Below are 22160 nucleotides of genomic sequence, written 5' to 3' on the forward strand. Positions count from 1 at the left end.
ATTTTGCAAAGCAACGTTAGGCCCTTGGGAGTGTCCCCCTCAGTGCTGCCTGCCACCCCTGGGCAATTTAAAAGGGCCCAGGGACCCCCGCCACCACCGCCAGCAGCACAAGGGGACTAAGGCGGTTTCTTGCCCGCCCTCACTCCATGTGGCTCACCACTCCCGGGAGTGGCTGGCATGTCCCTGGTGTCGGGGAGGTCTCCGTACGCTGCCCCGCCCTGAGTGCCAACTCTGCCAGCTGTGGCAATGGGAGCTGCAAGGGTGAAGTCTGCGGGCAGCCATGCACAGAGACACCCCTGGCCCTCCCGCTTAGGGACTGCTGCCAGAGGAGGGTGCAGGTTGCTTTTGGGAGATGCCCGAGGTAAATGCTGCACCCCTCACCCTCTCCTGCACCCCCAACCCAGACCCCACACCTGCACCCAAACTCCCTCCAAGAGCTTGCCCCCTGCACACCCTCCTGCAGCACAACCCCCTGACTGAGCCCAGACCCTGCACCCAAACTCTCCCAGAGCCCAGCCCCTCTCCCTCCCTCACCCAAACTCCCTCCCAGAGCCTTAGGCACGTGTGTGTGGGGGGTGGGGCAGGACTTGGTCCCATTCTGGGCACCACCAAAAATTGTACAAACCTGCCGCCCCTGTCCAGCCCAACCTTCTGCTGATGCACCTCAGCCCACACCCCTGCAGGGTTTGAAGCTTCCATTGCTTAAATTCCAGGACACTGAGGGATTTCAGCTCCCCTTTGCCCAGAGGGAACTTCACCCCACTCCCAGCCAGGTTCTTGTCCATGGGATCACTGTAGGGGGGCTGGGTCCCGCTGGGTCTTTTCTCTCTCTGTGACAGGCCAGGGTGCAATAACTGGGGCATCTGAGCACCCAGGACCTTCTGTGGGGCTGCCATTCCCCTTCCCCTTCTGTGGTCTCATCAGTCATTGACTCCAGCCTTTTTTCTATCCATCATCAGCATCATCCCAAGCAAACTGCACTCGCCTCAAAAAGACAGTGTCCCCTGGTGGGTGTAAATCACTGACCTCTCTCCTCTCTGAGCACTGACTGCCCCTGTGTTTCCTTGCCTCTCAGTCTGTGCAGATGGGACCTTTCCCTCCAGTGCTGGAGGATTCGCCCTTCTCATCTACCCTTGTCCCAAGCAGCACAGCAGGTGGGAATCTTAAATGTACCAAGGTGACTTAGGAGCAGAAACCACCCCCCAGAGCTTCCATGCAATTTGCACTTGCCCCTTACTGAGCAGGATTGAAACTGGTGCAGGGAGACTGCTGGGCCACATCCCCTCTGGGCATGAGCAAAGCACCAGGGTGAAAAAATGAACTTGGAGATGCTGGGATTGAACCCAGGGCCTCATACATGCAAAGCATGTGCTCTACCACTGAGCTACATCCCCAGATGGTTTAGGTGGGCTATGGGTTACACTCAGAGCCCTCCTGTTTCCACTGCATCCAGTGACCTATAAGCCTCATGAGAAGCCCATTCCCCTCTCTGAGGGCCAATCCTGCTCTCCTGGAGGTTAATTGTTCATAGGGGTCACTTTGCAGCAGGGCCAGATTCTATGTGTGGGGCAGAGAGAGTTTGTGCCCTGGACTCAGGGTGCAGAGATACCCTCAGCCCTCTCCCCTGCATTGGGTGGGGGGTGCTGCCACCCCGTGCTGCAAGGTCATGGTGGGGGACGCTGTGAGCAGCTCAACACCTACCCTGGCGGCAGAAGCGGGGTGGGGAGCTCCAGATGTTTCCACCTGCCTGTGAAGTCCAGCTTTCCCCAGCACATTCACTGCGGTGCAATTGGGTCACTGTTTCCATGGCTGAACAGCAAAGAATCATTCCCAGTTTCCCTTCTATCGACAGCAGGATTAGCCTGTGTCAGTGGTTAATGAGGTGGATCTTGTGGTAGATTGTTATTCATTCCCCACCTTGACAATTCACACCGTCCCTTTCCTACTCAAATCCCCAGCACCTCGGTGATCCTGGTAGCAGGGGTTGGGTCCTGAGATTTTCAGGGTCCTTTTTCCCCTCCACCTGGAGTGAACTCAGCTTTTCCCCCATCCCAGACAATCCATGAAATAACAACAGGGGCATAAAGAAAGAGGGGAGGGAACATCTCACAGCCAGGGCTGGATGTGCTCAGGGCCCCCTGCTTGTCCATTGTTTCCCTGGAATTTGGCCCCCTGCTTTGCACAAGGGACAGAGAAAGATCTTGCTGTTCCTGTGTCTGTGCAAGGAAAATTGTGCTTCCCTAGGAAAGAGAGGCGGGAAATGGCCCCATGGTGGGACAATATCCTCAGGATTAAGACCTAAGGACTCAGGCTGAGACCTGATAGAACTGCACGCATCTGGGATTTAACAAATTGTCTTCCCTGGAGCAGGGCCAGATCCAGCGTTTTTGCCGCCCCAAGCAGAGGGGAAAAAAAAAAAGCTGCAATCAGCAGCAAGTCCTTCCCTCCAAGAGGGCCAAACTGCTGCTGAAGCCTCCCCTTTCCTTTGGTCGCCCCAGGCACCTGCTTGCTGCTGTGGTGCCTGAAGTCAGCCCTGCCATGGAGACAGTGGGAAGATGGGGGCATCAGGAAAATACCATGGATTCGTTTACATTGCAAGTGAAGAATAACTGAAGCATTTCTGGTTTAAAGTCACTTTTCCCTGACTGGGAATTGAACCCAGGCCTTGGCAGTGAGAGTGCCAAATCCTAACCACTAGACCACCAGGGAGCTGATGTTTTTTTTTTTCTCTCTTATGCTACACTTTCTTAGGCTACTTTCTATCCACTTTCTGAAACTGCTCCATTGTCCATTCCCTGAGGGGCTGGGAGCAGAAAGTGCAGGAATCCCTGTACTCAGGGTCACAACCTGAGCCCAACCCAAGCCACTGAAACAAACTCAAATCATGCTTCCTCCAGCAGGATCACAGAGCCACACAAAAAAACCCCATGAGGAACAATCCTCCTCTGTCTTCATTTACCCCATCACAACCCTCTCAGCAGCCCGCTCTTGCAGGAAGGACACTGAGCTGATAGGAGCTCTGGCATAGAGACCAAGGGAGGGGTGTTGCTCCCCCTGGGTGTGAGCTGATCACATTCTGATTCCATGTAACGGGCCTCTGAGCTTTGCCATCTTGTGAGTTCTGAGTGCTGAGACCCCTGGACCCTTCTGCTGGGAGCATGGGGATTGCACAACAGCTGCAAGCCCTTTTCCCGTCTCCTTGTCCTCCTCGGCTTCCCCAGATCTTCCCCACAAATGGTTCTATCAGGCGCTGGAGGGAGCTAAGGACCTGCAGGTTTCCCTCACCTACCTCTTAAGGCAAACAGTGATTCCCTTCTCTGACACTCCTGGGTCAGGCTTCTTTTGAGTTTTTCCTCAGGGGACCTGATTCCCTGTGAAAATGTGTGTGTGGGGAACTGGCTTGTCTACCCCCTCTCTGGGAGCTGAGAAGCTTTTTCAGACTCTCCCCCACTAGATGAGTCCAACAGCACCTCCCACTGGTGGGAGAATCCTAAATGCCACCCTCCCCGCTGGTTACTCTGACCAGATGATGGCGACAGCATGTTAAATCAACCCCAGCTCTCTGGGCTAGAGAGCAGCATCTAACCAGCCTTGTGACAGCTCCGGTTTGCTCGCTGGAGCCATAATGAACCAGGAAAGAAGGCAAATGTCAGACAGGGAACCTCAGCTCTGCAAATAAATGCCCTCAGGGCTCCTTCTACACTGCGACTGGGCACTTGACTGACTTCAAATCCAGCCAGCCCAGTTGGTAGAGCATGAGACTCTTAATCCTGCCAGCATGAGTTTAAGCCCCATATTGGGCAGCAGCAACAGCTCTTAGGTGTCACTCTTATGCTTATAGTCACAGCCCAAAATGAAATAAATTCTCTGTCCGCTCTACAATCTAAGGCAGATCAGGTTCCTTCCTCTCTGAGCTTCAGTAAAACATGAAGAGAGAACAAATAGAATTTCCTCCTCTTCCATTCTACCCCAGGCAAGAAGAGGGGATAATAACCATTTAACAGATGACTGCAGAGAGAAAAGTTTGGTCTTTATAAATAGGATGATGATCAATTGGTCTCCATGTCCACTGACGGTAGGACAAGAAGTAATGGGCTTAATCTGCAGCCAGGGAGATTTACGTTAGATGCTGGGAACAGCTTTCTAACTCTGAGGGTACGTCTACACTACGGGACTATTCCGAATTTGCATAAACCGGTTTTGTAAAACAGATTTTATAAAATCGAGTGCGCGCGGCCACACTAAACACATTAAATCGGTGTTGTGCGTCCATGGTCCGAGGCTAGCGTCGATTTCTGGAGCGTTGCACTGTGGGTAGCTATCCCATAGCTATCCCATAGTTCCCGCAGCCTCCCCCGCCCCTTGGCATTTCCGGGTTGAGATCCCAGTGCCTGATGGGGCAAAAATCATTGTCGCGGGTGGTTCTGGGTACAGCCTCACCCCTCCCTCCCTGAAAGCAGCAGACAACCGTTTCGCGCCTTTTTTGCTTGGTGAACTGTGCAGACGCCATTGCACAGCAAGCATGGACCCTGCTCAGCTCCATACCGCAATCGTGAATGTTTTAAACACCTCGCGCACTCTCGTGCAGTATATGCTGAACCAGGACCTTCGAACCGAGGCGAGTAAGAGGCGGATACGGCAGCACGGCGATGACAGTGATGAGGATGTAGACACAGAATTCTCTCAAACCGCGGGCCCCTGCGCTTTGGAGATCCTGATGGTAATGGGGCAGATTCTATCCATTGAACGCCGATTTTGGGCCCGGGAAACAAGCACTGACTGGTGGGACCGCATTGTGTTGCAGGTGTGGGACGATTCCCAGTGGCTGCAAAACTTTCGCATGCGTAAGGGCACTTTCATTGAACTTTGTGACTTGCTTGCCCCTGCCCTGAAACGCCATAATACCAAGATGAGAGCAGCCCTCACAGTAGAGAAGCGAGTGGCGATAGCTCTGTGGAAGCTTGCAACGCCAGACAGCTACCGGTCAGTCGGGAATCAATTTGGAGTTGGAAAATCTACTGTGGGGGCTACTGTGATGCAAGTAGCCAAAGCAATCACTAAGCTGCTGCTACGAAAGGTTGTGACTCTGGGAAACGTGCAGGCCATAGTGGATGGCTTTGCTGCAATGGGATTCCCTAACTGTGGGGGGGCGATAGATGGAACCCATATCCCTATCTTGGCACCGCAGCACCAGGGCACCCAGTACGTAAACCGGAAGGGGTACTTTTCAATGGTGCTGCAAGCACTGGTGGATCACAAGGGACGTTTCACAAACATCCACGCGGGATGGCCAGGGAGGGTTCATGACGCTCGCTTATTCAGAAGCACTACTCTGTTTAAACGGCTGCAGCAAGGGAATTACTTCCCAGACCAGAAAATAACGGTTGGGGATGTTGAAATGCCTGTCGTTATCCTGGGGGACCCAGCCTACCCCTTGATGCCATGGCTCATGAAGCCATACACAGGCAGCCTGGACAGTGGTCAGGATCTGTTCAATTACAGGCTGAGCAAGTGCAGAATGGTGGTGGAATGTGCATTTGGCCGTTTAAAGGCTCGCTGGCGCACATTACTGACTCGCTCAGACCTCAGCCAAACCAATGTCCCCTATGTTATTGCTGCTTGCTGTGTGCTCCACAATCTCTGTGAGAGTAAGGGGGAGACCTTTATGGCGGGGTGGGAGGCTGAGGCAAATCACCTGGCCGCTGATTACGCGTAGCCAGACACCAGGGAGATTAGAAGAGCACACCAGGAAGCGGTGCGCATCAGAGAAGCTTTGAAAACGAGCTTCATCAATGGCCAGGGTACAGTGTGACTGCTGTGTTTGTTGATGAACACCCAACCCCCTTGATTGACTCAGTCCCTGTAAGCAACTCCCCCTCCCCCTTCGAGTACAGCTTACTTGTGCAAATAAAGTCACTCTCATTTAAAAAGCATGAATTATTTATTGATTCATTATAAAAAGAGGGAGAGAAGTAAGGGTGTGCTTTGGGAGGAGGAAAGGAGGGATGGAGAAGGCCATTAAAAAAAAATTCAGAGTAACGACATCCTTCTGGTTGGGCTGTCCATGGGGGTGGAGTGGGCGGGTGCACGGAGCCCCCCCCCACGCGTTCTTACACGTCTGGGTGAGGAGGCTAAGGAACATGGTGAGGGGGGAGGGTGGTTATACAGGGGCTGCAGCGGCACTCTGTGATCCTGCTGCCGTTCCTGAAGCTCCACAAGATGCCGGAGCATGTCAGTTTGATCACGCAGCAGCCCCAGAGTTGCATCCCGCCACCGCTGATCTTCCTGCCGCAACCGCTGATTTTCCTGCCGGTCTTCCTGCCGCCACCTCTCATCTCGGTGTCCCTCCTGTCCTCACGTTCACTGGCCTCTTTCCTGTAATTTGAAACCACGTCCTTCCACTCATTCAGATGAGCTCTTGCGTGTAACTTCCATAATATCCGAGAACATCTCATCTCGCGTCTTCTTTTTCCTCCGCCTTATCTGTGCTAGCCTTTGGGATGGAGGAGGGATGGTTGAAAAATTTGCAGCTGCATGAGGGAGATAAATATTTAGAAAGATACATTTTACAGAACAATGGTTATACTGTTTCACAGTGAACATCACTATTCACCTAGCACATGTGATTTCCCTACAAGGTCGCATTTTTCATCTTAATAGTGACTGCTTGCAGCTCTGGGGTTACAGATCTCACAGACACATCAGGTCCAGGCATCAGAATTCAGCTTGCATGCGGCCATGGTAAGCCACTGTCTCAGTGATTTACCCCTCCCCCCCAACGCATGGCTAATACCACGCTAGCTCCCTGCTAATCAACAACCTTCTTCCCCCCCCCCCACCCACTGCTTGTCCGGTAGCTTGGGGAAGATCGCCTCGCCGGTGACCAAACAGAAAAGATCATTGGCATTTCACTCCTCCCCTCCCCCCGCTTCGCTACGTGCAGGAAAGTGTTTTTTTTAAGCTGCTGCATTCCACGAACCCAGTAGAAAAATGGCCACCCCCCTTACTTAAATTCCTGATTTTTAACCAGGTTATCCTGAATGATATCACTTTGCTGAGGATAACACAACAAGATAAAGAGCGGATGCTTCTTGAATGCCAGCAGTCACCGGGACCATACGCTGCTATGCTTTGCCACGCAATGATCCCTGATTACTTGCTACATGCATGGCATGGTAAAGTGTCCTACCATGGTGGGCGGAACAAGGCTGCCTTGCCCAGAAACCTTCTGCAAAGGCTTCTGGAGTACCTACAGGAGCGCTTCATCGAGATGTCCCTGGAGGATTTCCTCTCAATCCCCGGACATGTTAACAAACTTTTCTAAGTAACTATACTGTCTGCGAATGCATCCCAAGTCCTCAGGGCAAATCAATCATTAAAAAAGGCTTGCTTAAAAAACACTGTTTGCTATTTGCAAAGGTACACTCACCAGAGCTCCCTTCCAGGGCATCATTCTCTGGAATAGTTGCTTGTGAGGGCTGGGAGCAGGGTAATTCCGTCAGGGTGATAAAAAGCTCCTGGCTGCTGGGGGTCACGGAGTGCTGTGTGCTCTCTGCTAGGTCTTCCTCTTCTTCCTCTTCATCTCCCCGTCTGCATAATCCTCAGACATGGCAGAGATTACGGAATCCACGGTCAGGGGTGGGGTACTTGTGGCGCAGCCCCCTAAAATTGCATGCAGCTCAGCATAGAAGCGGCATGTTTTTCGACCTGCCCCGGACCTTCCGTTTGCTTCTTTGGTTTTCTGGTAGGCTTGTCTGAGCTCCTTAACTTTCACTCTGCACTGCACTGAGTCCCTGCTGTGGCCTTTATCCGTCATAGCCTTAGAAATTCTTTCAAATACTTTTTCATTTCGTCTTTTGGAACGCAGTTCTGTTAGCACTGAATCCTCTCCCCATATAGCGATCAGATCCAGTACCTCCCGAGCGGTCCATGCTGGGGCTCTTTTCGATTCTCAGGAGACTGCATTGTTAACTGTGCTGATGAGCTCTCCACGCTGGGGAAGCAGGAAATGAATTTCAAAGTTCGGGGCTTTTCCTGTATACCTGGCCAGTGCATCCGAGTTGAGAATGCTGTCCAGAGCGGTCAGTGGTGCACTGTGGGATAGCTCCGGAGGCCAATACCGTCGATTGCGCCACACTAACCCTATTCCGATATGTTAATACCGATATTAGCGCTACTCCTCTCGTCGGGCAGGAGTACAGAAACCGATTTAAAGAGCCATTAAAATCGATATAAGGTGCCTCCTAGTGTGGATTTGTGGCGTTAAATTGGTTTTACGCTCCTAAAACCGATTTAAACGCCTAGTGTAGACCAGGCCTCAGCCTCCTACTTCACCAATGTCAGACTCTGAGTGCAGTTAAGCTCTGGAATAGGCTCCCAAAGGCGTCGGTGGTGTCTCTCTCCTCAGAGGTTTTTAAGAACAGGTTGAACAAACCTCTGTCGAGGAGACTCTGCATATACTTGGTCCCATAGACAACCTGCTCTGGCTCTATCTGCTACCTTCATCGTGTTTGGATGTAAAGGTGGGAAATGATGGGGAAATTGGCCCCTCTTTCCTGTTTAAATGTTGTAACTTCTACACCTAGACCGGGGTGGCCAACCTGAGCCAACGTAACTGCCAAACGTGCACCTTTGTATGCAACTGCTGAGTCAGTTGTGAACCTTGCTACCATTATCATTATCCCTTTGAAATGATGATGGTGATGGACACTTGGCTGTATATCCCAGCGTGCCCTGGACGTCTACAGGCTGCATTAGCCAATCCAACCATTCGGCACTTGCAGATGGGCACCTCTGTATTGTGCCTGAGTCTTGTACAGCTATGAATGGCTGGTAGATACCGACACTTTCCCGTCTTTTTAACCAGCACTAATACCCAGCCAGGCCAGGGCTGGGAAGAGAGAGAGAGCAGCAGGTTTCCCCTATTGTTTCCCCCTCATTTTTTCTTGACTAGCTTCACCTCTGCACCAACTTGAAGCTTTTTTATGTGAGCCTGGCTAGCTCAGTTGGTAGAGCGTCAGACTTTTAATCTGAGGGTCCAGGGTTCAAGTCCCTGGTCAGGTGATAAACTTCTCACTATTTTTGTAAAAATCTGATTTTCTGGAATCTTCTTCGGGTGTTACTCTTTCTTCAGGATTTTGCAAATCCTAAGAAGGGCCTTTGTGTGGGGATTGAAGGGGCAACTTCCTGACAGCCCTCTGACCTTGCAGCCTGGAGGTATAATGGCCTCTGGGCATAGAGCATGTTCCTTCCCTGCACACGCAAACACAAAGAATATCCCTATGGAATTAGAATCACCTTATGCCTTCCCCTGTACTGATGGATCCCCACATTACGACGCTCTTCAGCCCGAACCCATGTCCCTCTATTCCCAGTGCCCTCAATCCCAACCCACAGGCCCTCCTCACGCTGCTCCTCAATCCCAACCCACAGCTCCTCCTTCCTCCAGCAGCAGGTGCTTCAGACCCTCAGGAAGATTTTCTTGCAAGGTTTCGTGTATGAGTCTGCATGTGGATTTCACAGTATGTTGAAATAGGTTGGGTTGTTTGCCGAAATGATCACTGGTGGCTGGTGTTGGATTCCCAGTCTCCATGTTACAGGGGCAGGAGAAACAAAGGGTTGTTATCCTTGTTGTGTGAATCAAGGACTCAACCTCGGTGCAAACTAAATGAGCTGCCCACAGATTCTGGCAGCCACAATGAGCATTTGGTGCAAGAGCCCAGACCTGCCCCTGTCCCAGAGGGAGGATCATCCACGAGGGGCTTGGACCACTGACCTATCAGCTCTTAACTCCCAAACTTTGAGTAACTCTATTATCAGTGCCAGTGAGTGTAATTTAAACCATAAGAAAAACCACACTGGGCTGGACCAAAGGTCCACCTAGCTCTGTATTTTGTCTTCTGACAGTAGCCAATACCAGGTGCTCTAAAAGCATCTCAACAAGGCACCACTAGGAGCTGAACCCAGCATCTCCTGTTTACAAAACAGGTACTTTAACCAGCTAAGCCATGGTGCCTGCCTGTGACTAAACTAAAGTGTCTGCTCACACCTGACTCCCTGCCATCCCCCCCTGGGCCCCACGAAGCAGAGCAGCAGGTGTGTGTGTGTGTGTGTGTGTGTGTGTGTGTGTGTGTGTGTGTGTGTGTGTGTGTGTGTGTGTGTGTGTGTGTGTGTGTGTGTGTGTGTGTGTGTGTGTGTGTGTGTGTGTGTGTGTGTGTGTGAGAGAGAGAGAGAGAGAGAGAGAGAGAGAGAGAGAGAGAGAGAATATCTCTGGCCAGGTCTGCACTACACAGTTATTTGAGCCCAATTATATTGCTCAGGTGTTTGAAAAACACACAACGCTCCCTCGGTCGGCAGCTTGTGGCTGGTGCACACACTGCAATGCCTCGTCTGGTGACAAAACTGCCCTGTTTTGCTGACAAAATAAAACCACTTCGATGAGAGGTCTAGAGCTTTTTCCAGCAAACTTGAAGTGACAGAGTGTCAGTGTAGATGCTGCTGTTCATTATATCACCATAACTGGCCTGTGCCAGTATCCCACAATGCCCTCTGTGAACTCGCCTGCCCTGCATTCCTGCTACAGAGCCATGGGGCCCTCCCCTTTCATCGCTCCAGGAAGTTCTGACAGCTGAGCCTGCTGCTCTGCTCCGGCAGCCAGGAGCAAATCACTGCCGTGGATGCTCTCTCCCGCCCTGCGAACACAGAGCAGGTGGTGGGAACTTCCTTACATGGGGGGGGCACCGGCATCCGAACTGTGACACCCCCAGGACACCTTCCTCGAGGAGGCTCTTACCTTCTAAACAGGGACGGCGGGTCTCTAGTAAATCATTAAAGGGAAGGAGAAAACTCAAAGAGGTTCCTCCTGGCGCTCATGTCCGTGAACCTGAATACTCTCTCAGTCCTCAAAGAGAGACCTGGAGAGGAGACTTACTGAAGCAAAGCCACAGGGTCTCTGAGGTTTCCTGGCCCTCGCCCTGTCCTGCCTGGCTGATGTCAGCATCTGTCTGTGAGGTCACCACCTCCCACCACCTTTGACCAATAGTCTGAGGTCCTGCAAAAGGCCTTTGTGATGTCACTGCCTGTCACGGACTCACAGATCGTGCCCACTCTTGGCCCGTGCGGTCCATGGGGGTGCCCCTTCAGTGCGACAGCCCTTCACGGGGTCCACTCTCTCTCGGTCAGGCCCCCACCTCCTGGAGCCGCACCTCTCTGAGCCTTAGCACGTCTGTCTCGCCAGGCCCCTCAGGAGTCCACGCGCTCTGGACCCCTGGGCCTCCTCACCCCGAAGGGATGATGCCCCTGTTCGCTAAACCGGAGTGACTCTCAGCCAGCATAAAACAGGAGGGTTTATTGAGAGTTGAACACAGCACAGGAAACTCTCAGGGCCTCAGGCCTGGCCTCTCACAATAACAGCACATCCCAGTCCTTGCAGCCAGGTGGGCTCTGCCGGCTTCCTCGCCAGCCCCGAGCCCCGCTGCTTCCCAGCTGGGCCTCTGATATCCACTGACCCTATCAGCCTTAACTCCCAAACTTTGAGTAACTCCATTATCAGTGCCAGTGAGTGTAATTTAAACCATAAGAAAAACTACACTGGGCTGACCAAAGGTCCACCTAGCTCTGCATTTTATCTTCTGACAGTAGCCAATACTCAGGTGCTCTACATCTCAACAAGGCACCACTAGAGCTGAACTCCAGCATCTCCTGCTAGGAAACAGGCACTTTAACCAGCTAAGCCATGGTGCCTGCCTGTGGCTAAAGTAAGTGTCTGGCTCACACCTGACTCTCAGCATCCCCTGGCCCCACGTAAGAGCCGCAGGGGTGTGTGTGTGTGTGTGTGTGTGTGTGTGTGTGTGTGTGTGTGTGTGTGTGTGTGTGTGTGTGTGTGTGTGTGTGTGTGTGTGTGTGTGTGTGTGAGAGAGAGAGAGAGAGAGAGAGAGCCAAGCTCCACCTATGTGCATTGTCTTTCTCCAGGTAAACAGGGTTGCCTGGGCCTCCTCTCCTCTCCGGGTCCTCTCTGCAGCCCATTTTATTCCCACTGGCCAGAACCGGCTGTGACTCCTGAGCTGGGTCTCCGGATGACCAGGTCACCAGTCGCTGGGGTCTCCATCCTCCAGGCCATCAGCCGGGTCCCAAGTCCCTCTCCGATCCTCTGTAACAACAAACTCCCTCTCCCTTCCCCTCGTTAAACCAGTAACACCTGGGGACACTGAGTCCCACTCCTGTGCATGTGAACTACTGGAAAACACAGAAAACCCCAAGAAAATCCTCCACTTCGTCACAGAGCCCAGCACCTCTCCTCCTCTGGGCACCTAGAGCAGAGGCAGCTGGTGCTGACGGCTCCAAGGGAAGGCTTAAAGCCACAGAGCAGCCGAGGGCAGGGCAAGAGGAGGGCAGGCCCATGCCTATGTGTGGCCTTCAGACAGGCACAAAAACACCCAGCCAGGCTGCTCCTGCCGTGCCAAATACCAGGGGCGGCTCTAGCAAGCCCCAAGCACGGCAGCACGCCGCAGGGTGCGCCTGGCGGTCGCCGGTCCCGCGCCCGTGGACCTGCTGCAGACGTGCTCGCGGAGGTTCCGCTGGTCCCATGCCTCCGGAGGAGCATCCGCAGGGACCCCTGTGGACGTTCCACCGTGGCCACCTGCCACCCACCCACCGAAAGGAATAGTGCCCCCCCCGCCAGCCCGCCCCAAGCACGTGCTTGCCTTGCTGGGGTCTGGAGCCGGCCCTGCCAAACCCCCACTGAAGGCCACCCACAGACCAGCATGCAGGGCAGCTGCTGATGCTCTGTGGCCATTATCGAAGACGGTAGGAAAGCAGGGCCAGCCCCCTTGGTGGCGCCTCACTGCTCCCACTCCAGGTGCTCACTTTGGCAGTGGGGCAGGAGATTTTACCCCAAGAGGCTTTTCCCCAGCTGGCGAGAAGCAGAGAAACACCCAGGCTCCCAAGGTGCTATGTAGCAACCCCCGTCCAGCACAGGGACAGGCGCACACTTGGAAGAGGGAAACTGCTCCACACGCTAGCCCGGGCAGCCGCCCATTTTCTTTGGCAAGTCAGGAAGGGCAAAGGTGAGACTGGAAGCACCTGGGGCTCATGCCCCAGCCTTTGTGACACCCAACCCCAACTCTTCCCGGGCTCTAGCTGAAGTTAGAGCATTGGCCTGAGCGGCCAAGAAGAGGTTCCAGCCCTGAAGGGAGCAGGACTTTCAGCCCAAAGGTAAAACTGCACAAGCACAACCACGAAGGGACTGAACCTCAATCGCCTGATCCAAGTCAGGCGCCTTATCCATTAGGCCACGTGGTCAACATGGGGTCAGGCTTGTGTTGGTGTTGGCTGGATTTGTGCGGGTGTTGTGTGTGTGTGGCTGGATTCGCATGCATGTGTTCATGTAAACAGTGTGTGTGTGTGTGTGTGCTCTGCTGCCTTCTGCGACACGACAACCCCGTTTCTCCGTTTGTCACAGCCCCATACCGTCGACCCGGTGGTGATTTCCCCATCTTACAAGGGCTGGCTGGCCTGACCTTTCTCCCCTCTGTGGAGTGTGGCGGGGGCTGCAGCTCACCCCCTATGGGGCAGGAGTGCCAAGGTGCGGTGTGCTGGGCTCCAATGCACCTGGAGAGCAGCTCAGGTGAGGAAGGGCAGGGCCTGTGGTGTTCGTTGTGCGTTGCCTGGTGCTGGGCCATTGCACAATCCCCAGCCACGCCGCACAGTGCACCCCGAGAGGGAGTGGGGGGCCAAGCAGATGATCCAACACGAGGGGATCATTCTCATGGGTAGCTGTCCAGTGGCAGTGAGTTCCACAGGCCTCGGCACATGCTGTGTGGGGCAGGAGGTCCTTGTATTTGGAGCAGTGGGAGTGAACTGCGTGCAGTTGTGTCTCTGAGCACGATTGTGAATATTGTGGTGGGGGGGGAGTGATTGTGAGTGTGGCTGGGGGTGTGATTGTTTCTCTCTTTGGGGTTGGGCTAGCATGTCCCTGTGGGTGTGTTGTGTGTGAGTGTTCTTGGGATTGTGTGAGTCCCTTTGTGTGTGTGTGTGTGTGTGTGTGTGTGTGTGTGTGTGTGTGTGTGTGTGTGTGTGTGTGTGTGTGTCACTTGCTGCAGGATACAAAATCCTGCAAAGCCACCACACACACAGAGTGGGGCTCAGCCCCACCAGCAGGAGGCAGCAGGGACACACACGTCTCTCCTGGGCCAGCGTGGACAATTTCCCATCACGACCCGGCACAGTGCTGGTGCCCCCACACGGGGGTGGGCAGTGACCGAGGGGGGCGGGGCCAGGGCTTTGGGTGTATGGGGCGGGGTAAGGCTTTGGGGAAGGGGCGGAGCAGGGCTTTAGGGGCAGGCACAACGCGGGCGGGGCTTTGGGGCGGGCACAGCGGGCGGGGCTTTGGGGGCGGGCACAGCGGGGCTGGGGAAGGAGCAGGCCGGGGCGGGTCTGTCCGGGGTGTCGCTGTCCCTGCAGCGGGTGTTTAGAGCCGGCCCCCCGGGGGGGGGGGGCGGGGGGGGGGGGGGGGGGCGCGGGCTTTGGGGCGGGCACAGCGGGGTGCTGGGGAAGGACTCATTCCGGCCGGGGCGGGTCTGTCCGGGGTGTCGCTGTCCCTGCAGCGGGTGTTTGGAGCCGGGCTCCCGGGCAGGGGCGGGCGGGGGCAGCGGGAGTCGGGGTGACTCGCGGCCGGTGCCTGGGCCCAGCGGACCCACCCGGACCCGCTCACACCCAGCCGGGGGTTACAAGGGGCGCCGGGAACATCCCGCGGGGCGGACACGGGATCCAGCCCCGGCAGAGCCAGACCCGGCCCCGCCCCACCAGCCGCTTTGTGCGGGGGAAGGCGAAGCGGCGCAGCACGTTCCTGCGCGGGGCAGCGTCACACCCTGCACCGGGGGGGGGGGGGCGGGGCGGGGATGAGGAGTTGCGCTGGGGAGGTGTCAGGTTGACCCAGGGACCCGCCCTCACCTGGGCTGGAGGACGGCGGCGCCCCGGGCAGGCTGGGAGTTGAAGTTCCTGGCTCGTCTCAGAGCGGAGGTGACGGCAGGTTGCTCAGGCAACGCCCCCTCCCGGTGCACTCTGGGAAGCGTAGTTCTCTCTCTCTCTCTCTTACACGCGACCTTCTATTGGAGGAGGGGCCGTAACTCGTCACTTCGCCGCGCCCCTCCCCGCTCCCTGATTGGCGGAGAGAGCGCGGGACAGAGACTCGGCGCGTGGGGGGAGGCGCCGGTTCCCTCGGCCCCAGGCTTCGCTGCCCCCCCCGCTCCGGGCGCGCGCTGCGATCGTTGGGCTTCGAATCCCGCTCGCGGCCAGGGGCGGTCCCGGAGCGGGGGAGGGGGCTGGGCTGCTGCGCTCTGTCCTCTCCTTATGCCGCCCAGGTGGTGGGGAAGGTGACCTGGAGGCAGGGAGCCCGATGTCGCTCCTTGCTCCCCTCACAGCCCCTAGGGGCACAGCCCAACATTGGGAGCAGTAGCTACATATGCGAGTTGCACTTTAATGATACAGAGATTGCCCTAAAGCACTTTATATTTCACAGTGTAAATATTTGTAATAAAACTATATATAGTGAGCACTGCACACGTCGTATTCTGTGTTGTAACTGAAATCAATATATTGAAAATGTAGAAAAACAAAATATAATCCCGTAATTTTAAATTGGTATTCTATTGTTTAACGGTGCGATTAAAACAGATTAATCATGATTTTTTTAAGTTAATGGCGTAAGTTAACGGCAATTAATTGCCAGCCCTAGATTTGAATGTTTCTGTCACATGCAGGACAAGCTGGAATATCCGTGTGCAGAGAAAGAGCCTGGGGGGAATTGTGCTGTGAAATTATTTCCTGTTCTGACATGTCCCCAGTTGCCTTTTTTGCCCTAACAGGCTGCAGTGCAACATCCATGTTTTGCTCCAGCTCATTCCGTCCTCCCAGGGGCCGGGAAGGGAAATGGCTGCGGTGGAGCCAGTTGAGGAGGGATGATCAGGGAGTTGCTGGCGGGTTCCCTTGGCGGGGAGAAAGGGCAGTAAATACATAGGGGGTGGGAACTTCCAGGAAGGTTGGTCTGGGTGGGAGAGGGCAGGAAATTCCCAGGGTGGGGGACAGGGAGTGACTAACCTGCTGGGATTTGTTTACTGTGAGGCTCCAGCATTTCTCAAGTGTGGCCACCAGGGGCTTTTATTGTGGCCACAGGCTCCTGGGCTGTAATTGAGGGGGAGTCAGGGGCAGCAAAGCAGCGGCTCTTTCCCCCGGGCTGCCTGCAGGGGCTGGTCCCTACCCCCTTCCGGAGTCATAAACACTGCAGGAGCAGGCAACCAGTGGGAGTTCCCCACCTCCCCACGTGCGGTGGGGCTCAGGCTTCAGGCTTCTGCTCTGGGATGGTGGGCGACAGGCCCAGTCAAGATACATGGAACATAGGCTGGGTGGGGAGAAGTCTGTGTAACTCATCCAGTTATTGATATACATGTGACCTCGAATATTGCCAATCTGTGTGTGTCCCCCCCACACACACAGAACCCCCCCCCCGCCCCCAACCAACCATCTCCCAAACAGACCCTCAGTCTGGAAAGCATTCATCCCTCATATTGTTGAAAAGACTCACAGCAAACAGAAGAATCTCAGCTTTTAAATCAATCCACCAGCAAGCAGGGCGGCTCCAGACCCCAGCGCCAAGCAGGCGCGTGGGCGGCGCGTTGTTGGGGCAGGGCGGTATTTGGCTCGGCGGACCTTCCGCAGTCATGCCTGCGGAGGTCCACCGGAGCCCGGGACGAGCAGACCTGCCGCAGGCAAGACTGCGGCGGGTCCCCTCTTCCCGCGGCTCCACTTGAGCTCCCACAGGCATGCCTGCGGCGGGTGCGCGGGTCCCGCGGCTCGGACGGAGCTCCCGCAGGCCTGCCGGCGGATGCGCCCCCCGAGCCGGGACCAGCGCCCCCGCCGCAGACACATCAGCCCCGGCCACGGACGGGAAGGGCGGCGCGGCGCACCGCCCTGCTTGGGGCGTGTAATTTCTAGAGCCACCCCTGCCAGCAAGACAAAGAAACTCACATCTGTAGACTCAGAAAACACTCCCAAGAAATTTTAACAATATGTTGTTATGAAGAAACCAAAGTGCTAAAGAGGCCTGATTTTTCAACTACTTTAAATTTTTTTTCTCAAATCAGCATCTTTAGAGTGAAACTTTTTCTGCTTTTCTAACCAGACAATTCTCCCCAAAAGAAGAGAGACTGGTCCTGGAGACACTGCAATACCAGGTCAATGCATGGGGTGGACAGAGCAAGCTCCTATTCCATCCCCTTGTTTCAAAAATAAATTTAACATACAGTCCTCCAACAAAGGACCTATCAGATATTAAACTGATAAGAACAGATATAACTTAGATAATATTTTTTACCTCAAGGTTCCCCAGACACAGATAAGGTTTTCATCTCGAGGCCAAAAGACCAAAACATCAAGACATTTGATCACAGCCTTGAAGAGACCAAGAGACTACTCACCCCCTCTGAGCTCAAAAAGCCAAGAAGCAAATTTAAAGTTTATTAGAGCATATTTAAAATAAACGATACAAAATGTTTGAAGAGTCAGTTATTGTGTCATTGGGGGTAGGATACAGGCTGTAGGGGGATATTAGCGTTTGGGTATTGGACGGCACATACATATACACAGTCTGTCATGTCCCCAATGCGGGGTATATGGTGGGTGAGTTCAAGGTACAGACAACAAGCAGTGAGGGTACATCACTCATACAAACAGGTTATGGATAGTCATGAGCACAAATAAATGAACCAAATGGGTAATGATGATAGGATGATCCTCACAGGGCAGAGTTCAGTGTGGTTGGTTTAAGGCTCAAAAAATAAAGTCTAACAGGGGAAGTTTACAGGTCATTTCAGCCTTATGGGTGCGTGAAATCATGCCGGCTTACTCTTTGCATTGATGGTGGGCCGTGACGTACTCTGTGTAAATATCTCTGAACCAGATCTTAGCTCCTACATTTGATCTTAGCTCCAAGGAGCCGAGAAACAATGCTAAGAGTCTCAAATGCTAGGCAGCCGCTCTTCCCCCACTGCTTTCTACTTCAGCACGAGGAGCTCCCAGACACGCACCAAACACCATTCACAAAACTTTGATAACTAGGTAACTCGAAGTGATGATCACTTCCCCGAAATGACTCCACTGGAAGAATTCAAAGCAAGAGCCCTTAACACACAATTCTGTTCAAAGACAGAGAAGTCTTTCACCCTCCTTCCTCTTGCTGGTTTCCTGTACACTCCTAATTTGCATAAACCCACCCACTGACCTGTGACTAACAATCTCTCACTTTTACTCTTACAGCAAAACAGGCCAAAGAAAGCCTATGCAAGCGCTATCCCGCAGCCCCAATGCTCTTTTCTGCTCCTTCTCAAACGTACAGTTATCAGGCACACATAAGATAGTTTTGCTCCATACCAGTCCAGTTCCTTGCTGTTTCTTGTCTAACCACTGCACACACATGGTATAACCCTACCCTGAGCTGATTCCCGACTTTTGTGCTCAATACAGGAAAACGAGAATTGAGAGAGAAGCTGTGCAGGGAAGTCTTCCTCAACTTGCACTCCACTCCCCAAGGGCCTTTCGGGGTCTTCTATGGACTTCAGGTTCCATTTGATTGCCAAGGTTTGTGGTCTTATTAATTAGCCATCTCCTAATGCAAGGATGCTGCATGTCAGACTAAAGATCGATTTTCCAAAAGAGCTGAGAAACAGAACTAAAGCTGAGCACGAGGTGTTACATTTCCATGAGCATCCAGAATCTGACTGTGCCCTGGCAAGTTCAATGCTTCCGAAAGAAACCGGAAAATAAGGAGCCCATCAGGTCCCCCTGCTAGCACCCAGATCTAGTCAATCTGCTGGAAAATAAGGAAAAGGTGATGAATAAAGAAGTCAGGAAATAACAAGGAAATGAAGAGGTTTGTCGAACGGGTTTCTGTCCAATTTACCATCTTCTCAGCTACCAATCAAAGTTAAAGACCTAAAGTCGACCTATCGGCATAAGTACAGATGGTTGGATGGAAGTTAAAAGGAGCTGCTGTGGCAAGTGTTAGGAGCCTGCAAGCAACATGCAGACCGTTTAAAAACACTGCAATTAGAGGCTGTGACAAAGTTCCTCCTCTACCTTGGTGTGTCCTGCGCTTATTAGCAGATTTGCTCACCTCAGTGATCTTCCCCTCTGGTGGAACCCACAGTCTGGGTCACCTCCTCCTGTGTCTGATCAGGAGTTGGGAGGTTTGGGGGGAACCCAGGCCCACCCTCTACTCCGGGTTCCAGCCCCAGGGCCCTGTGGATTGCAGCTGTCTATAGTGCCTCCTGTACCAGCTGCATGACAGCTACAGCTCCTTGGGCTACTTCCCCCTGGCCTCCTCCAAACACCTTCTTTATCCTCACCACAGGACCTTCCTCCTGGTGTCTGATAACACTTGTACTCCTCAGTCCTCCAGCAGCTACACCCTCACCCTCTCCCTCTCAGCTCCTTGCGCCTCTGTCTCCCAGCTCCTCACACGCACACCACAAACTCCTTTTTAAATCCAAGTGCCCTGAGTAGCTCTGCCTTGATTGGCTGCAGGTGTCTAATCCTCCTGTCAGGGGTGCGGAAAGCCCCAGGACGGGTGCAAAGAAGGTTTGGGCCCTAGGTGAAACTTCCACCTTGCACCCTCCCACCCAGCTAACCGCATCTGTCCGTTTCCCCCCTGCCCCGCCCCGCAGCTAACTCAGCCCCCACCCGGGAGCCCCTGCAGCAACTACTCCCCATCCCCGTGGCAGCTAATCCTGCCTGGGAGACTTCTCCCACCCCACCCCTGCCACGGCAGCTAACCCTGCCTGGGGAGACCTCCTGCGGACATGGGTGGCAAGTTTGTAAAAATTTTGGTGGTGCCCAGAACCCGCCCCAACTCTGCCCCCCAACTCTGCTCCCACCTGCCTAATGCTCTGGGAGGGGCTCGGGAGGGAGGTCTGGGGTGCAGATCCTGGGCTGGGGATTAGGGTGCAGGAGGGGTGCAGGCTTTGGGATGGAGTTTGGATGCTGGGTGCAGGCTCTGGGCTGGGGCAGGGGTGGGTGTGCAGGAAGGGGTGAAGGGTGCAGGCTTTGGGACGAAGTTTGGGGTTGGGAAGGGGTATGTGGGAAGGGGGAGGGGTGCACCTTGTGGGGAGGGAGTTTGGGGATAGGAGGGAGTACAGGGGTGAGGGCTGTGGGGCTGAGGATGAGGGATTCATGATGCAGGAGGGGACTCAGGGCTGGGGCAGAGGATTAGGGTGCAGGGGGATGAGGGGTTCATCCTGAGGGGGGGGGCTCAGGGATGGGGCAGAGGATTAGAGCCCCAGAGGCAGCAGGATATGGGGGGGGGCGTAGGAGAGGGGATGGCAGAGGAGACACCCATCTCCATAGACCCCCAGAGGCAGGAAATGAGGGGAGAAGGGGGAGGGAGGGATCCAGCCCTATAGACCTGCAGGGGCAGGGAGATATTGGGGGCAGGAGGGGAGAAGGGGGGTTAGCAGAGACCCAGCCCGGGGTGCAGGGGAAATGGGCTGGTTTGGAAGGAACTGGGGAGGAGAAGAGACACAGGGCAGGACACATGTTGGGACAGGGAAACTGACTCACTCCGAATACACGCGGAGCAGGGCAGGGCGGAGGCAGATCATGCTGGTCCCAGGGTAATTTTGGGGGGTTCTGATGCCCCACTCAGCCGGGGGGCTCCCCTCTGGGCTGAGGAGACCTGGGGTGGGCGGGTGCCGGGGCTGGGTGTGTGTGTCCGGCTGGGGGAGCTGCCTGGGCAGAGGGACTGGACCTGGGGGGGCTGCAGCAGCCCCTGGCTTGACGTGGTTTTCATCACACCCAGGGGTTACAGTTGGTTCAGTGGCTCAGCACCCCCCACTATACAGATTGTTCTGGCACCACTGGCCTAGGCTCAGCGTCTAGTGCCCTTTGCCGCCCTGCTCAGGGCCTGCCTGGCTCTCCTAGAGCAGGGCGAGCGCCCAGCTCTCCTGGGGCAGGGCTGGCGAGAGCTCTGGACAGATACTAACAGTGCCGGGGAGCCTGGATGAATATTAGTGGGACAGAGGAGCCTGGAGCAGTTTTATCAGAGAGCAGAAATGAATCCTGAACACAGCGCTGGAGCTGCAGTGCTCGGGGTGTGGGCCTGGGTCTCCTGCACAGTCTCCCTGCACCCCCTCGTGGCATAACAAGTTCCCTGCAGAGAAGCAGAGGTGCGGGAACGAGAGCTGCGGCGGGTGCTGCAGCACCCCCATGTCTCACTGTGCAAAGCTCCAGGTGCTGTGGGAACAAAGCCGGCATTATTGTGCGATTCCAGAGAACCCCGGAGCTGTGCTACCCCTGTGCAGTGTGAGCGGGAATTGCACGTTTTCACAATGCTTGTGAACACCAGGGCCCGTGCAACCATTTGGGCAAACTAGGCGGCCGCCTAGTGGTTGGTGGCGCCTAATAGCCCCCTCAGGCGAGGAGGTGGAGCAGAGATGAGCTGAGGGGCGCGTGGGGAGGGCTGTCCCCAGTAACGGGGGATTGGGGGTGCACAGGGGAACCGCTGCCCACCCCAGCTCACCTCCACTCTGCCTCCTCCGCCGAGCACACAGCCCAGCTCTAATTCTCCTCCAGTCGGCGCCGCAAGCCTGGGCGGGGAGGAGAATTAGAGCGATGCCGGGGTGCTCAGTGGAGGGGGTGGAGCCGAGGTGAGCTGGGGCGGGCTCCCCAGGCAGGCTTAGCTTCCGCAGGCAGGGGCGGCAGGTTATATCTGTGTGCGGTGCCCGGGCTCCAGGAATATTCAGGGCTGGGGGCCCTGCTCCAGCAACATTTGGAGCTGGGTCTCTCCCCCGGCCCTGAGCCTCCCCAATGCCCCAAACCCTCATCCCCAGCCAGAGCCCTCATCCCCCTGCACCCTAATCCTCTGCCCCAGCCCTGAGCCCCCCCTGCGCAGCATGAACCCCTCATCCCCCCACACCCTAATCCTCATCCCCAGCCCTGAGCCCCCCCTGCGCAGCATGAACCCCTCATCCCCCCGCACCCTAATCCTCTGCCCCAGCCCTGAGCCCCCCCGCAGCATGAACCCCTCATCCCCCTGCACCCTAATCCTCAGCCCCAGCCAGAGCCCTCACCCCTGCACCCTAATCCTCTGCCCCAGCCCTGAGACCCCCTGCGCA

The 22160-nt window shown here is 55.0% G+C and overlaps 3 non-coding genes and 1 pseudogene across 3 annotated transcripts; 1 reads left to right on the forward strand and 3 right to left on the reverse strand.

Annotated features, from left to right (window-relative positions):
• Window positions 1–1323: 1323 nt before the first annotated feature.
• Window positions 1324–1394, reverse strand: TRNAA-UGC. The gene has a single exon. It is a non-coding gene; the product is annotated as a tRNA-Ala (tRNA).
• Window positions 1395–2637: 1243 nt separating this feature from the next.
• TRNAE-CUC lies at window positions 2638–2709 on the reverse strand. Its single transcript has one exon. It is a non-coding gene; the product is annotated as a tRNA-Glu (tRNA).
• A 6281-nt stretch (window positions 2710–8990) lies between these two features.
• On the forward strand, window positions 8991–9063 carry TRNAK-UUU. Its single transcript has one exon. It is a non-coding gene; the product is annotated as a tRNA-Lys (tRNA).
• Window positions 9064–17191: 8128 nt separating this feature from the next.
• LOC120385232 lies at window positions 17192–17398 on the reverse strand (annotated as a pseudogene).
• Between the last annotated feature and the right edge of the window lie 4762 nt (window positions 17399–22160).

Source organism: Mauremys reevesii, linkage group 17 (genome assembly GCF_016161935.1).
Source record: "Mauremys reevesii isolate NIE-2019 linkage group 17, ASM1616193v1, whole genome shotgun sequence".
Classification (NCBI taxonomy): Eukaryota; Metazoa; Chordata; order Testudines; family Geoemydidae; genus Mauremys; species Mauremys reevesii.